Here is an 11,495-nt window from a genome sequence, read left to right as displayed (position 1 = left end):
CGCCAGTTTTTATAAGGTTCAGCCAGCAACCTACGTCTTTACCTCAAGCAACACGCTGTGAGGATGTCCTTTCTACTTCGTTACTAGGTGAAGCAATCCTCTCTCCATTCAAGGTGGAGATCCCTCTCCAACAAGAACAACCCTCTCACTAGGCAATGATTAAACAATCCTGAACCGTCAAACAAAAACAAAACAAGGAACAACTTGATTCGTACAAAGAAGTACTCTAAGTTAGAGTGGATTTGTATAAGTTAGATTCAGTATACTTCAATCAAAAAACAATAAAGAAGTTGAAGCTTAGAGTAATATCACTAGGGTTCTTATTTATAATTGAGAAAATCAGTATGACGTATCAAAATCGCATGACAAAATTTAGCAACATCACAATAGCATTTTCAGAATGCTTTCAGTGATATAACTTTGAAATTATGATTCGTATGTGCTTGATGTTGTTGTAATATGCGAAAATATCATGTATATATAGAGCAATAAAGTTTCTTACTATTTTTCCCAAGTTTTCTCTAAGTTTGGAAGCCAAGAAATCAAATTTGGAAACTTTATCAGCGCTGTTAAAAAGTTAAAACATAGACTTCAGTTGACTAAGGCTCGAGGGTCAGTCGCCTAACCTTTTTAAATTTAGCGCATTTTGAAAGTCAGTGCTGAGTCAGGCAACTGGACTTTACAAGGTCAATTGTCTACTCCTGTTCTATTTGTTTCTTAACAAAGTCAACAACACATCAGTCGCTTGATGATTAATCATCAGTTGCTTGTCCTGCTTGCCACTTCTTTGTTTTTCAAAATTTGGTTTCGACACTTAACTTGTAACTTGGGAAAATTTACTTAAAACTTTGAGAAAATGTTTTCTATGATTTAAAATAGGTCTTTAAGTCAATGATATTTCCTAAGAGCTTCAAACATCAGTATTGAATTTGTGAAGTACTAATAGGAGACTTTTATAAGATAAAACTATCTAAGCTCTAGGTCTTCATGCTTTAACTTCCATGTTATGTCCAGCTTTAACCATTTCTTCAATATGCTTTAACTTCATCATTACTCATGGCTTTAAGTACAAACTTCATTTAAGCTCGTCAAATACTTGAACTTGATCTCATGAATTACTTTGAGCCCAAAAACTGTACTTAAACAAACATGTTCAGTACCTTTGATTTCTTATTATCAAGACTAGATTTAGCCTTGTTAGGCCAACATTAACTATTAGTGATGCTTTATGAGCAGCGTCACTAATAATCTTAACCTTTATTTCCCACCAATTTTATTTATCTATTAGTGACGCTTTATGAGAACTGTCACTAATAGTATTAACCTTTATTTCCCATTAATTTATTTAATTATTAGTGACGATTAATAAAAATGGTCACCAATAGTTTTAACCTTTATTTCCCATTAATTTTTTTAACTATTAGTGACGGTTCTTAGAGCATTAATGATGGCTTTGAAACCATCACTAATACTCTAAAACCTAAAACCCTAACCCCCACGTATTTTCCCCCACACTTTCCGCAAATCTCTCCTCTTCCCTATGCGCACCCTAGTCCTCCCACTCCTACCTCCTCAGTGCTTCTCCCCCGTAGCTGCCGCCATTGTTCCTTCCTTGTACCATCACCGCCACGCATTCCTTCCTCCCACCACTTCCGCCGCTCGTTCTTTCCTCACATTGCCGCTCTATCTTCCCATCCTACCACAACCGCCTCCGCCGCTTCCACACACTTCTTCTTCTTCTTCTTCTTCTTCTAAAAATGACAGTGTGTGCGTGTTTGCATGCATGTGTGTGTGTGTGTGTGTGTGTGTGTGAGAGAGAGAGAGAGAGAGAGAGTTCGTACGTGCGTGTGTGTGTGTGTGTGTGTGTGTGTGTGTTTGTGTGTGTGTGTGTGACATGAAAATATATGCTCCACTTAATCTACAGTACCTTTTGTGATATATTTTAGAGCAATAGTTGTAATTTCTTTTATTTTTATGTTAGAATCCACATTTTTTGGTTATCAATTATTAAGAATTTCAATCTCATATGATTTCTTTTATTTAAAAAAAGAAACACAGCTAGAAATATCCTTGATTATATTTACAACAAGGTTAATTATCTTCTAATAATCTACTAAAATATGAGATTTTTGGATTTAGTTTGCCAAATTTATTTGCCCTTTGAATTGCACTATAGTTATTATAGATGCAAATAGTTTTTATCAAGGAGTGAAAAATGTAAGCCAATTAATTAATTGTTTGTGTATTTGGTTACATGAAAGTGAACTAGAAAATAGCCTACTGAGAAATAAGCCTATCTTAGATTTCTATGGGCATATATAAAACACAATGTCACATTTGAGTTTCTTTATGTTAATTTTGATCGTATGATAATTCATTGAATGGAATAAAAATAATGTACATGGTAATTAAAATATCACTTTGTAATTGTTGAGCAGGGGGTTATGTGAAAGGTTTTGGGAGTAGATACGTAGCCCCAACATCATCTTCGAGTCCAAATGTGGCTTCTCATGCTGAGATAGAGTGAGTGCATCAAGCGGCCGAGTCTCGAGCAGACGACCAAGTTGTAAGGTTGGACATGCCTAGTGCTGAGAACCAGGAGTTAAAAGAGTAGGTGCATCATATGATGGGCTAGGGAGCGGAGCAACAAGCCATAAAAAAAAAACTAGAATGCGGAGATGGAAGAAATGTTGTGCAAGCATCATGGAAATGCTGCGGGTGGCTCCTCCTATAATTAGAATGAATCTAAATGGTAATGATGCAATACAAATCAATGGTAAGGTCCTAGGGATAAGATGACTTTTACATGGTCCAAAACTTGGTACTTTGACAACTACAAGTATTGCAAATATTTGCACACTCCAATCTTCTGCACAAGCTCATCCAACATCAATCTCTTTCCTAAATATAACAATGGGGAAGATTATAATCACCCTACTTTCTTATGGTTCAGATTCAAAATAAGGTGGTTTTGAATTTTAATTAGAAGTAAGTAGGGTCGTTTTAATCTTCTCCATTGTTATATTTGGGAAAGAGTTTAATGTTGGATGAGTTTGTACAAAAGATTGGAGTGTGCAAATGTTTGCAATACTAGTGGTTGTCAAAGTCCCAACTGTTGATTTAGGTGTAATCCCAAGAGGGGGGTGAATTGGGTATTTTAAAACTCTTTCAAACTTATTTACCAATTAATCCCTATTTCTATATTTAACTAATTAGATGCAAGAGTTTGAGGCTGATTTAGATTTATTTAATCAATGAATCCTTTTTACCCAATTAAGTGTGTGTGGAGTTATTCAACATACACATGCAAGCTAGATATTGAAATGCGATGCAAAAAGTAAAAAAGATAAGCAAAGAGAGAATGCAAACGCGATTTTACGAGGTTCAGCCAACCTGGCATATGTCCTCGCCTTGAGCAACCCACTCAAGGATTCCACTATAATCCCCACTCCTTAAATTGGGATGGAGCCTCCTTTACAATCCGCTACTTACAAGATGTACAGCTTCCTCTTAATCCGCTGCTTACAAGAGATATAGCTCTCTCCTCAAACCCGGTTCACAACCCGAACAGTGATTACAATACAATATGAAATCTGAAAAACACTCAATGTTGCTTTTAACAAAGCTAGTGAGTACAACTGAAATTCCTAATACATAATCATATGATGAAACTTGAAGCTCAGAATGTATGTAACAATATACTCGTTATATGCAAGAGTATGATTCACTAACTTTCCCTTTTTATCAAATCTCCCAAAAATATTTATATAGGTCAATGCTTTGGAGAACTTAGGTTAAATCTTTGAATACAGCAAAAGCTTTGAAGATTACAAAATTTTGAAACACACTTTATCACAAAAATATTTCTCTCAAGTTTTCAACCACAATATGATCTTTGTAATATGCAACTTAATATGTATATATATATATATATATATATATATATATATAGTTATAAGCTTCTAAGGATATCTAATCAAATGGTTTTGAAGTATCCAAAATATCAAATCTTTAACTAAAAACACTCTTGAATGATAACTATTTAATCAATGGCAAAAGAAAAACTTTCTCAAGTAATTAACTTGTCAAAAACACTCTCTATATGCATATGAAAACTCAAGATCAATCTCTCTAATGATATTCAATAATAGATGATGAGATGAGAAACTCTTGAAAATAAAAAATGGAATTACCAAACCTCAACACCAAGTTGAAATCAAGATGTGTAAATGAAATCCCTTTTGTTTTTTTGAGTTGATTTTCTCAAGCTTGATGAGTATATGTTGAAGTGCAAGCAATCGTATAGCAATGTGTTCACGTCTTTCAATTCTATGTCAAAAAGATGTTCTCTTCTCTTCTTGTTTATCTTAGCTTCAGCACTAGAGTCTAGATGATGTATAAATAGGTATTTTGCCCTTAGGATAAATCTCAACCGTTAGATCAAAGATTAGCTCGCGAGTTCTCTCATTAAAAATTAGATTTTTAAGTTTTCCCGAAAGTTCAGACGACTGAGGATAAAGGCCCAAATGACTGAAGTTCCTTAGAGCTTCAAAAAATTAACCTGGACACAGGGTCAAATGACTAAAGTTGGGGTTTAGACGACTGAAGTGTCGAGTTCAGACAACTGAAGTTTGAGTTCAGTCTTCTGAGGTGCTTCTATCACATTCTGTGTTTCACCATAAATTTTTCAGGCAACTGAACTTAATCTTCGGTCTTTTGAAGAAATTCTTCATACAACAGGCGACTGACCGTTGAGTTCGGTCTACTGAACTTCCTATTTCCTGAATTTTTTCTTTATAGTTTGAAAAACGGCTTTGCTCTCTTTCTTGGCTCTTTTAAAAAAAATATTTTTCAGGATTTTAAAAATAATTCTAAGTCCATGAATGTCCCCTAATGATGTTCATAAGATGCATAAGTCTTAAGATCATTCTAGGGTATATGTTAAGTCTCAAATTAAATCATATGAAAATGTAAATACATTAGCTCTAAGTACCCATTCCCATGACGATCTTGAACTTGTCGCTTGCATCTTTATTCTTATACTCTTTGAATTCCATGGATTATGCCAAGATATGTATGTTTTAATCTTCATGGCTTCCATAACTTATTTTCCTTCCATGCATGCTATATATTGTTCATGTTCATAATCTCAATGCACAGATTAAATACCAAGTGATTTATCATTATCAAAATCGGATTGGACTCATAGAGTCAACAATCTCACCCTTTTTTATGATGACAAATACACGAGCAAAAATATAGAATAAAATGGGTTACGCCTAACAAGGCTCCCCCTCAAATAATGCATCAAATATTTAGTAAATGAAATATGCTCATGCCAAATGAAATACGCTCATGTTCATACACAAGTTGTTTAGCCTGATTCTTCTCCTATAGCCTATTTTATGCCTAATTTTTCCAACAATTTTTGCTATTATCCTTCTCCCTCTTTGCACAATTAGTTTTGCCAACAATTTTTGCTCCTAATATTTCTTCCCCTTTTGACATCAACAAAAATGTGTATAGTAAAAATGCATGAGCGGACATAATCTTATATTTTTCTCTCCATTTAACTCTTAGAGTTTTGAACTTATTCAACCAACATCTATGAAACGATTGTACTATGAAACATGTCTCCCTGTGTTACTTTAATCTACTTCTCCCCTTTGCTAGTGCAAACATCTGTGTTGCTGAATTTAAATTTCAATGTGAACATACACAGTGTGATAAATGTCATATAAATGTATAATCAAACACAATCATTAGACTTCAATGATTATGTGAGGATTAACATGCGGAAGTGAATATGCTCTCATCATTATGGGAGTGTAATACCAAATGTTAACTAATGTGATATCAAATGGGAACAAATGAACCGAAATTGAATGTTTTAATCAATTTTGAATATTAAGTGACGTTGCTCCCCCTTAATTACGTCATCTAATGTAATTATAGGCAACTATATTTATTTTAGCTCAAAAAAACTCTCCCCTATTTTATTTATTTAAGCTCATACACACTGTAGGTTATGCAATTAAAAAATATCTCTCCCCCTTTAGTTCTCATCAAAATTTTACTCTAGTATATATCTCTCACCTTTTGGATCTTCAAAACAAGTTGTGTTACGGATATTTGCTTTAAGTACATTCCGAAAATAATTATAACTAGAAGGACTGACCATATAGATCCTAAACATATCGATACATTTCAAAACAAGCTTTCAAATGACTAGGCCAAAGAGCAATTTTGGAGAATATTAATTTCTGAATACAACTCTTTAGGTGTTTTTGATTATCCAATTATTAGAAGGTACCTGATAAGCATGTCTTCAATTTTAATCAAAGGTCCGAGCCTATAATAGATGAATCTTTGCCGGATATGAACATGGTATGGTAAAGATTTCTTGTGGAGGATATTGCTTAATCACATTTCAAACTTAGGGATTTTTACGTTTTAAGCTCAATGGGAATATTTATTAAGAATGTCTTTGTACACAATTTGATCCCTTATAGAATTCCACTTATTTGATTATAACAGGATATCTTTTAATAAGCACTTGAAATGCAGAGTTTAAGATTGATCAGTGCTTGTGGCTAGAATGATGACTGATTTAACCATTTGAGGCTCCAAGAATGAGTTTAGGATTAGATGATTTTTAAAATATGATTTATTCATAAGGCTCAGCCTTATGCAATGGACATAATTGGCTTAACTTAGGATTTTAATATTTAGGCATGTGTTAAGCAAGAATTGTTCGTTAAACAGCAATGCTTAAATTTATTTGGAAGTGGATTTATTCTTCAAAGTCATAAGTCAAATGTTACTCATTGCAAAGATATAAGGTTTCTAATATTTTACCAGTTAATCTCTTAACCTACACTTTGAATACATCAAGATTTGCGTGCTATTCAATATTTTAACATTTTACCCAAAATCATTATGATATATAAGCATTAGGTAGTTAGATTGGATATACTGCTCAAAGGAATCATATTAACTTAACTTTCTCATAGGATTCTTAGTATACTAATAGTGTAGTACATACACATACTAAGATTTTACATTTTAAGCATATACTATTTCCCAAGCCTATTAGTCATCACGACCCTATAACTAGTCCTAAGGACAACGAAAGAATTAAATAATCATGTAATTCCAGTTTGAACCTTTCTTGATTACCCATGTCATTTTCTTGTCTATGTATCGGACACCTCTAAATGGACACTTATATCGGGTATGCCCTTTCATTTTACAGAACAAGCAAGTTTTATATATTCGTGGGAAATTATCCTTATTTCTTTTTTCCTTGCTTAATGAGGCATAGCTATGGAATTTTTGAAATACATTCGAACCCTTTTTTGGAAATATAATTTCTTTTAACATCTAAGGGTTTATTTGAACTATCTTCACTTGTAACCCTGGAAATTGTTTCAGCACGTTCATTTATTTTTCTATCTAAACAGGTGATCTTCAGAATCTTCATGATTTTCTTCTTTTCTAGAATAGCATAATAATCTTTTAATTTCTCTAACTATTTAGCTATCCTTTCATTTTCATTTTTCAAACACATTTTCTCCTTAGCTATCCTAGCTAAAAGCTTTATGCATGTTAACTAAAGCCTTTTCTAGTTCTTCATATGAAGACATGCTTTCATTACACAATTCAACATGTGTTTAAACACAAAATTTATCACAATAAACATCATATGAATCATTCTACACATTATTAACGAAATTATCAACAAATGATTCCACACATGATTCATTACAAGAATTGTCATAATATCCATCATTTTAATTATCGCATGCATCAATAGCAATATTGTCACAAGGGACACTACATGAATCATTATTAGAATTATCAACGCATGATTCATTACATAATATAACACAGGATTCATCACATGATTTTTCATAAGATTTATCACAGGATTTATCACAAAAATCATCTCCTAAATTAATAAATGAATCATTATATGAAATAAGCTGAGATACATATACCTTCTCCTCGACTAACTCATTTTGTTTACAATTTGCCACTTCTTGATCATTTGAACTTGACATTTCCGGAGTGGGGGTTTCTTTCTCGCAGATTTCTCCATACTTCCTATCAAGTTCTTCCCAAATATCTCTTGCACATGTACATGCCATAAATTCATGAAAAATATTAGAATCTAAAGCACGATATAGCATATCCATGGCATTTGAATTTGCATGTATTACACTAGTATCATTTTCATTTGCAGATACACAAATTCCTTTAACTATTACCCGCTAGGCCTTCTAATCCATTGATTTTATAAAAACACTCATTTTTAGTTTCCAAACTGAAAAATTTTTACCATAAAACATTGGAGGACTAAGATAAGATCGTCCCTCACCGAATGGGGTTACACCGACGTAAGCCATGTGATTTTTTTACAAATGAACTATTAAGTCTATGTAAACCCTCTTTGATACCAAATGTTGATTTTGGTGTAATCCTAAAAGGGGGGATGAATTGAGTATTTTAAAACTCTTTCAAACCTATTTACCGATTAATCCCTATTTCTATATTTAACTAATTAGATGCAAGAGTTTGAGGCTAATTTAGATTTATTTAATCAATGAATCCTTTTTACCCAATTAAGTGTGTGTGGAGTTAATCAACATACACATGCAAGCTAGATATTGAAATGCAATGCGGAAAGTAAACAAGATAAGGGAAGAGAGAATGCAAACACGATTTTACGAAGTTCAGCCAACCTACATCCTCGCCTTGAGCAACCCACTCAAGGATTCCACTATAATCCCTGCTCCTTAAATTGGGATGGAGCTTCCCTTACAATCCGCTGCTTACAAGAGATACAACTTCCTCCTAATCCGCTGCTTACAAGAGATACAGTTTTCTCCTCAAACCCGGTTCACAACCCAAACCGTGATTACAATATAATATGAAATCTGCAAAACACTCAATGTTGTTTTTAACAAAGTTAGTGAGTACAATTGAAATTCTTAATACATAATCATATGATGAAACTTGAAACTCATAATGTATGTAACGATATGCTCGTTATATGCAAAAGTATGATTCATTAACTTTCCCTTTTTATCAAATCTCCCAAAAATATTTATATAGGTCAATGCTTTGGAGAACTTAGGTTAAATCTTTGAATACATCAAAATCTTTGAAGATTGCAAAGTTTTAAAACACACTTTATCACAAAAATATTTCTCTCAAGTTTTCAACCACAATATGATCTTTGTAATATGTAACTTAATGTGTATATATATATACGATATGTATTCCAAAGATCAAAACACTGAGTATAAATTTTTCCCAAAAAAGTATCCCTCAATAAAATATATATAGTTATGAGCTTCTAAGGATATTTAATCAAATGGTTTTGAAGTATCCAAAATATCAAACCTTTAACTAAGAACACACTTGAATGATAACTATTTAATCAATGGCAAAAGAAAAACTTTCTCAAGTAATTAACTTGTCAAAACACTCTCTATATGTATATGAAAACTCAAGATCAATCTCTCTAATGATATTCAATAACATATGATTAAATGAGAAAATCTTGAAAATAATAAATGGATTTACCAAACCTCAATACCAAGTTGAAATCAAGATGTGTAAATGAAATCCCTTTTGTTTTTCTAAGTTGATTTGCCCAAGCTTGATGAGTATATGTTGAAGTGCACGCAATTGTATAGCAATGTGTTCAAGTCTCTCAATTCTATGTCAAAAAGATGTTCTCTTCTCTTCTTGTTGATCTTAGCTTCAGCACTAGGGTTTAGATGATGTATAAATAGGTATTTTGTCCTTAGGATAATTCTTAACCATTAGATCAAAGATTAGCTCGCAAGTTCTCTCATTAAAAATTAGATTTTTAAGTTTTCCCGTAAGTTCATACGACTGAGGTTAAAGGCCCAGACAACTTAAGTTCCTTAGAGTTTCAAAAAATTAACCTAGACACAGGGTTAGACGACTGAAGTTGGGGTTTAGATGACTAAAGTGTCCGGTTCAGACAACTAAAGTTTGAGTTCACTCTTCTGAGGTGTTTCTGCCAGGTTTTGTGTTTCACCATAAATTTTTCAGGCAACTGAACTTAATCTTTGGTCTTCTGAAGAAATTTTTCATACGACTGAGGTTAACTTTGATCTTTTGAAGTTGCAACTTTAGGCGACTGACCGTTGAGTTCGGTCTACTAAACTTCCTATTTCCTAAATTTTTTCTTTATAGTTTGAAAAACTACTTTGCTCTCTTTCTTGGCTCTTTTAAAAAAATATTTTCCAGGATTTTAAAAATAATTCTAAGTCTATGAATGTCCCCTAATGATGTTCATGAGATGCATGAGTCCTAAGGTCATTCTAGGGTATATGTTGAACCTCAAATTAAATCATATGAAAATGAAAATACATTAGTTCTAAGTACCCATTCCCATGATGACCTTGGACTTGTCGCTTGCATCTTCATTCTTATACTCTTTGAGTTCCATGAATTGTGCCAAAATATGTATGCTTTATTCTCCATGGCCTCCATTACTTGTTATCCTTCCGTGCATGCTATATATTGTTCATGTTCATAATCTCAATGCACAAATCAAATACCAAGTGATTTGTCATTATTGAAACCGGATTGGACTCATAGAGCCAACACCAACTTTTGGACCATGTAAAAGTCATCCTATTTCCCTAGGACCCTACCGCTGGTTTGCACTGCGTCATTACCATTTACATGCATTCTTATTCTTCTTGACGATCACCATAGCAAATTAAGTATGTGTTCTCTTAAGTAGTTGCTTCCCTAATCAACTGTTGTGCATAATCCCATGTATTATTCATTTTTTCTTACTATGTTATTTAATTTGAAACTAAATATGGGATGAAATTCAACATTTCATTTCTGATTCCAACTTTAATCATGAGCTAAATGCTATCTTAATAATTCATATCAAAATTAGAATTTGGATGTGGACTACACTGGAATTAAAAGTGTGAGAATTTAATTTAAATGCAAATCAGAATTGTATTCTTATGAACAAATGACATGAATTAGAGCTAATCATTTTGATGTAATTGGTGTAATCCCAAGAGGGTGATGAATTAGGTATTTAAAAATATTTGGCTAATTTAAGCTTTGTGCCAATTCACCACAAAACATATCCCATTCAAAGAATAAGTGCGTATGTAAAATGAATAAGCAATGAATGCAAACATACACGTATGCAACATATATCATTTAAATTAAATGTGTGTATGCAAATAATTATAACAAAAAATAAACACACATACACATATGGAAATTAAAGAGCAAAAAATAAATGAGATAGACACACATGCACAAACACACAAACGATATGTTATCGAGGTTTGGCCAAACTAGCCTACGTCCCCTCCTTGTGCATGTCCCACAAGGATTTCACTAACCCTACTTACTTAACGAGTGGAGTAGAAACTGTTTACCACCTCTCTTTACGGGGCGAGGAATACCCCAACTACACT

The sequence above is a fragment of the Malania oleifera genome, chromosome 1, assembly GCF_029873635.1.
Source record: "Malania oleifera isolate guangnan ecotype guangnan chromosome 1, ASM2987363v1, whole genome shotgun sequence".
NCBI lineage: Eukaryota > Viridiplantae > Streptophyta > Magnoliopsida > Santalales > Ximeniaceae > Malania > Malania oleifera.
The sequence above is the reverse complement of the archived record's forward strand: the minus strand, read 5'-3'. Positions refer to the sequence as shown.